At 34.9% G+C, this 7,382-nt stretch overlaps 1 long non-coding RNA gene across 1 annotated transcript; it reads left to right on the forward strand.

Moving 5' to 3' along the window:
* Window positions 1-2,908: 2,908 nt before the first annotated feature.
* LOC128027137 (uncharacterized) lies at window positions 2,909-6,578 on the forward strand. The gene is made up of 6 exons (XR_008186631.1): window positions 2,909-3,280; window positions 4,005-4,104; window positions 5,102-5,217; window positions 5,361-5,445; window positions 5,951-6,078; window positions 6,199-6,578. It is a non-coding gene; the product is annotated as an uncharacterized LOC128027137 (long non-coding RNA).
* The last annotated feature ends 804 nt before the right edge of the window (window positions 6,579-7,382 follow it).

Below are 7,382 nucleotides of genomic sequence, written 5' to 3' on the forward strand. Positions count from 1 at the left end.
GTGTTGATAAAAAAAAAAATTGTTCTTTATGTTTGTGTGTTGCATGCTCAGATATTCATTCAACAAAATATTCTGGAAGCCATGACATTTTTGAAAAAATATCAGAAATGCTGGTGGTGTTTGGCCACTTAAAAATAATAATAATAAGTTTAAAAAAAAAAAACACGCTGGCGGGGAAAGAGTTAAATTCATAATTTAAACAACAGTAAATTCTCAGCAAATTTTAGTTTTTGTTTAAACTACACCATATAAACACTTTGATGCATTGGCACAAAATTTGGTGGAAATAATAATTAGGGTTTCCTGAAGGTGCCAGAAAAGTTTGAAGACAGCGCCACCTAGAGTTCAGAGGATATAGCCTAGTCCGATTGGTCCAAAAATTAATCCAACAAGGCAATTTTAATATCAAACCATTGCTTCCAGATAAAACCAAAGTCCATAATCCATAATAACACTTCCTCCAGTTAAAAAATAAATTTCCTGTTGTCTCTCACATCAAAATACAAATACATATTTGTTTATTTTTGGACCGTTTTATCAGCTGTTTGGACTCTCGATCTGACGGCACCCATTCACTGCAGAGCATCCATTGATGGGACACTGATGCGATGCTACATTTCTCCCAATCTGATGAAGAAACAAATTCATCTACATATCGGATGACCTAAAGGTTGAGCACATATCCAATCTTTTGGATGAACTGTTGCTTCAGACACAGGAAAATGTGCATGAGTGGAATCTCATAACAACACTCCACATAATTAAACATCAAATATCTATATAGCTAGATGACATCACTGAATTCAATGATGAACTGCCTTTAACTGTCATTCTGCATCATTGACACGCTGTTTTCCTAATTAATGTTGTTCAGTTGCTTTGACACAATCTTTTTTGTTTAAAGCACTATATAAATAAAGGTAACTTGACTTGACTAAAATTTAAAAAACTAAAATAATGCAATTTTTTTGCTTTAGCAAAAGCATAATTATAAAGGATTTCTGCTTTAAATTTTCAGAATTACCTCTTTATTTAGTTCCATTGTAAATGCTTGACTGAAGATGTTGTCTTGAACCCAGAGCGCTGCTTACAGGAAGTTTTGTGTACATTTTGTGTAATATTTTCAGAGGAACTGTCCCTGTTCTTGGAGAACTGTCCATCAGGAAAAGCTGCTGCTTCAGAATTCACTTTGCTTGGTATCAGTTTAAATGAGGGCTGTCTGATTTTTACTTTTTGATGGAGTTTGACTGATTGAATATGACTGAAATTGGACAACTGAAAGACAATGGATGAATGTGTGCTGTATATTCTGCAATACTGTAAATAATAATAGCATTACATTTCTAATCATGATTCGAAAAGTGGAAATTTTTAATGTTCTTAGATAAAAAAATAAAAAAAGTATAATGTTATATTTTAGATGAAGATAAAGTTAGTAGAATGTTGTAAGAAATGTTATTGCAACATTCTAATAATGCGCATGCATATATAAATAAATAAATAAATAAGTGTGTGTGTGTGCTCTTGTTTTTGTGTCATATCAGGACACAACTCTGTATAATGACATGGGTATGACACAGGTATTACAAGGAGAGCGTGACTTATGAGGACATAACCCATGTCCCCATTTTTCAAAACGCTTATAAATCATACAGAATGAGTTTTTTTTGAGAAAGTAAAAATGCACAAAGTTTTTTATTTGGTTTATACTTGCAATGCAAAACAATAACATATTGCTTTGATATTAAATCAATAAGAAGTCAAAGCAAACAGATCAGATGTAATTCCAACTGCTGCAATGCAGAAAAAAAAAAAAAAAAAAAGTGTTGACATTTTTCATCACTGAAAAGTCAAGGGACGTGTTGGTCACCATATTTTAAAAAAGATCGACATGCATGCATTAACAAGCAGCAGTATAGTGTTTGTAAGCCATACTCTACATCACACGTCTGATTTTCATGGTGATGGTCTTTAGAGAATTCCAGCTCTTCTTCCAGTAGTACCAGGTGGCCCCAATATTAAAACTGCCATCATGATCTTTAGCCCATAAATATATTTATTTATATATATTTATCATATATATTTTTTAAGTTGAGTTCTTGACCCTTGATACTTGTTGAGTTGCTTCTTTGGCAACAATTGCAGGTGTTTTCCAAAAACATTTCTGCTTTGATTAAGCAGCTCAGTGTGTCTGTTTTACTCGGCCGGGCACAGCTTATCTTTATTTGACATTGGATTTTTTTGACAATGACAATTTATTTATATAGCACAGTTATTTTCAATTTCCGTCAACCAGTGTGCTTTCCAGTAGGTCATTAAAAACTGAAAAAACACACAATAACAAATAAATAAACTGAACAATTATACATTTTATGAAGAAGCACTAAATCAAGTATATGGCCATCCTTATGAGTGGGAGCATTTAACCCAATAGAAAAGTCAAAAGCATTCAGTAAATGGATAAACGCCTTAGCTAAGTGATCATTCATGCAGCAATCATGAACATTAAAATCTCTCCATTAAAAGGAACTTAGCAAACTCCGTAAAAAATTAGCATGTTCTATAAAAAAAAGCACATGGGGGTTCAGTGCCTTGCACAAGGGCACTTCAGCCATGGGGATTGAGGGTGGAAGAGAGCGCTGTTCATTCACTCCCCACACACACCTACAACTCCTGCCTGCTCCGAGACTTGAACCGACGACCTTCGGGTAACTAGTCCAAGTCTCTAACCATTTGACCACAGCTGCCCACTAAAAAAAGCACTTAGATCAAGGAATGTGTCAAACACAGCACTTAGATCAAGTAATGCACATGCTGAATCAGGTCAAAGGTGTTTAAACAGTTATAATTTATTTTGCAGTTTTGTCTGAATGACTCCACTGCACCCACAGTACTGTCCATGATGGTGAGTGGGGGGAGAGCAGGGGGCCCCTCATGAAGTCCATGATCATCTCCACAGTTTGAGCATGTGTAAAGCTCCAGCAAGCGTCCAGTAATGTCATTCAAGTAGGCCAACACCAGTCTCTCAAATCAACCCATTCTCACTCCAAAGGCGTCAAAAACCGAAGCATGGTCAAGCGCCCCTAGCGTCACTTTTATGACGCCAAATGTGCCTCTCGGCGTCGAATATCGAAGCACTACGACATTCATTGCTTTCAATGGGAAACTTTTGGCGTCAGAATTCGACACGAGGACATGAGATGTTTATCGCTATGAAATCACGTTCAAGAAGTCTCATTCAGCACACATCGCGATACTTGCTATCAGTTCCACAGTTTGGGTGAGTAGTCGTATATACGCTCTTTTAATGCCTTTTATTAAATGTATTCTGTCTTATTTATTAATCAAATTAGTGCCATATGTTTAATCGCTGTATTATATCGGTCATCCGCGGCTGTCTTTGAGTTTCATTGCGTTTAAATAAATGAACACAGCTGCTAATTAGTCTGATTAAACTCTATCTGTCACGTGACGTGCCATAGACCTTCGATTCCGTTTTATATTATTATTAATTTCAGGATCAATGATGTAAGTTGTATTTGTAGTAAAATCATGGTAATCACGACACTTACAATAGTAATAAATGAAATGTGAAGTTAAAACACAGTAAACAGGACATTAGTAACTGTAACTGTAGTTTTACTATGGTATATTAATAATCAATACAACAATACAATAATCACCAAACCAGCTATGTTTGTATCACTGTAATGTTAGTGTTTTTATGTGCTTTTATATGACAGATATCACAGTAATCATATGTTCTGTACCATGCTTTTAATACCTTTTAATGTAAATCCAAAAAAAAAAAAAAAAAATGCAATTAAAAATAAATAATAAAACATGCATTTTTCCATCTTGCAGTTCTTTCATATCAGTTTATATATATATATATATATATATATTATATCTAAATATTTTGCTCACAGATCATTATTAACATTCTGTATATAATTCAATTTTATTTACTCTCCCCTTTTTATTATTTTTATTTTTATTTTTAGCTGAAAAGACATAAAGGCAGTCAGCCCAGTGGTGTTTCTGGAGAGGGATTCCTTCAGAAATGGAGAAGACAGAAAGCTGCGGAGGCAGATATATGCAGCAGTAAGTCTGTGATAGTTTGTCTCTTTTATCAAACATTCCTGCTGTTATAATTTGTACAGCATTTGTTGTTTCTTAAACTGTTGCACTGTCCAAATACCCACACTTGCCATCTTTGCACTTGACCACTTGATTACTTATTTGACGTCTTTCCTGTATTTGGCCTAGTGTTCGAGTGAGCATGATAACCACAAGTGTGTGTCGAACTTTTCATGACCTGATGACTGTGTTTCCCAATCCTGATCCTGGAGAACCCCAGCACTGCACGGTTTTGGCGTCTCTCTTATCTGCCTTGGAGTCTTCACTGATGAGCTGATGAGTTGAATCAGGTGTGTTTGATCAGGGAGACATCTCAAATGTGCAGTGTTGGGCTTCTCCAGGACCAGGATTGGGAGCCACTGCCTTATGGGACACTTATGTGTTTAAAGAGATTTTTAATATCTAATTATCAATATTTCACATACTGTACATTGGACAGCTTCCCATGACCTCTTGTGAGATCTCGGCAAAAAGTCTGACGATTTATTCCAAAACATGATGCATGATGGGATACACTAAGCTTTGTATAGCACTCCGGAGCAGTATTGGAGAGGTTTAGTGTGTTAAGGACGCTGTGCTTTGGCATTATTAAGACAGTCTCGTTCACACACTGTCACGTACACACACTCTCAAGTGGCCAAGACTGCAAGTGTGGGTATCTGGACAGGGTCAAAGTCTTAAAAATGATCCCTAAACACATCACAGTCTTAATAATCCAGTTTAACACTTGTATGATATTGTACAAGCCCCAGGACAGCCTCATCTGACACTATCAAAAGAATTCATATGACTATAGCTTGCTATTAATTACTTGCTTTCAATAATGGATGCATTTAACTTTTAATTATACAGCATCTTTACAGAGGTGTAATGTACAAGTTGCACGTAATTAATAATATTTCCTTCTTTCTGTCTTACAGGATTTTTTGCAGATAATCCTAATGCTGTTCTTCTTTTTCAGGTCTAAAATATCAAGCTCAACAACTCACTCAAGAGCCAACCCTCACAAACCTTCCTAAAAACTAAAAGAGCTATTACTGAGTCTCAGCGAATCTTGCCATGATCAGCTCTTCCCAGGTACATTTGTTTAGAATATTTTTTTTAATCAACATTTACTCCTCAAATGCTCTGGTCTGAATCTTACTTTAAATTAACTTAATTATGTTTAATGAGCAATATTATTTGCACACAGAGTAGGTAGAGATTATCTTGTTTCACAGAAGAGAAGGAAGACCAAGGAAATGATTTGCTCAGGATGAGGAATGAAGATGGCCATCTTGTGCTCAAACAAACAGAAGTCCTCTGGTATGTGTGTGTTGAAGCAATGCTGTGTTATACAACATTTTATGATGATCTCTCACAGAACTGGTCATGTCAGCCTTGATTTCTTTTTTTACTATTACAATTACAGCATGTTAGCAAAGTGTGACTGGACATTTTTAATATTATGTTTTTAAAAACACACCACCTGTTTTAAAAGTAGACAAGTATCATGAAATTGGTTTAGTTCATATAAACACCAATGTACATTATTTCATTGTTTTCTAAATGTTATGTTATAAATTGTGAATTGATAGTGGATTGGTTTGAAGCCAGGCCTTACACTGCACAGACTAAAACACATTTGTGAGAGAAGTCAGGAACTTTGGAGAAAGATTCTAGAGGAAGAAAACACATTTACTGCAACAATAGATGAATTCTAGAGTCTCTGAGAACTACACATGCTAATGCAGTCTCATGAGCAAGACCTTTTCCTCTGTTACTTTTTCTTAATTCTTTAATTTTTATTGCAGTATTTTAATTTGTACAGATGATCTCATCAGCCAAATGAGGGGTTTTGACCAAGTGATGCTCTTGAAAGGAGTGAAAGAAGAGGATGTGCTAAATTCTCTTCAGAGAAAAAGCTTCTCAAAAGGTCTTAAAACAGCTTGAAGAATGGTAAGTGTACAGTACCACAAGGGTCATAGTTACTCACCCTGCTAAAACCACACAGAACATAAGCTGCGCTCTCTGTCCATTAAACAACTTCTTCTGCATTGTGTGTTTCACTTTGACCAGGTCTGGGATGTTAGGACTGAGAGATCCTCTGGCTGAGAACAAGCTACACCACATCAGTGCTGGACATCAACCACAAACTGTTTCCAGACACGAGAGAAGAAGAACACGATGGGGAGATGAAACCAGTTTAGATGTGATGATGGGAATCATTATTTTCTGGAACAGTATCTCATGTCTTATATGTATCACATGATCTGTATCACAGTTGACTGGATGGGACTGTGTGACTTTTAAGGACATTTCATCACTCATCTGTGTGAACTGATTTATATATGAGGTTAATGTATCTTTGATGATAATTATTTTCATTGAATCTTATTTGTCTTGATGCTACTTTATCAACTTTATAGTCTATGCTTCAATAAAATGAAAATGGTGAATATTGTGTTCTGAAGATTCTTGGAAAATACATAATTTTACTAGGTAGGCTCATATGTGTTTATTTTAGACTTGGAAAAACTACATATTAATTATTGGGATTATTTTTTTATTTAAGACATAAACATTTTTGATCGGATTAATAACATCTGGGACATCAGTACACCAGAAAGTAATTTTTTTATATTTTAGTAACAAATATGCAAATTTTTTAGTGAAATAAAGGGAGTTACGAGATTAACTATTCTGCATTACAAGATGGTGCCATGGGCTTTATTGTTACAAACACTTGAGGGATAACTGAGAATGTAGCAGGAATGATCAACGTGGATCTTGTACTGCATTAAAACCAAGAGCATGCACATTACTGATGTCCAGCACCTGAGGAGCAAGATACGGGGGTGAGGAGGACATTTTTACACTGATTTTTGCTAAATAGTTATATATATATATATATATATATATATATATATATATATATATATATATAAATTAATATTCTTAGCACTGCATGAATTTGTCCTTGTGTAATAGTGAAGTATCACAATGTGTATACATTGTCCTTGATTACTGCTTTACAGGTGGGGAATAGATAAAGGCAAGTTGTTGCAGGTTCATCCATTATATTTCTTGCCATATACTTCAAAAATCAAATAAATAATCTATTATTTTCATTATTAAATCATTTCTTTCTAATTTTTCCATGTTTCATCAGATGGCCTCACAATGTCCTGTCAAAAGGTATAATAGCAATGATGTAAGAATTAGAAAACAGAGGACTGTGAAAACTGTCAGATATAAATGTG

This window comes from Carassius gibelio, chromosome A14 (assembly GCF_023724105.1).
Source record: "Carassius gibelio isolate Cgi1373 ecotype wild population from Czech Republic chromosome A14, carGib1.2-hapl.c, whole genome shotgun sequence".
NCBI lineage: Eukaryota > Metazoa > Chordata > Actinopteri > Cypriniformes > Cyprinidae > Carassius > Carassius gibelio.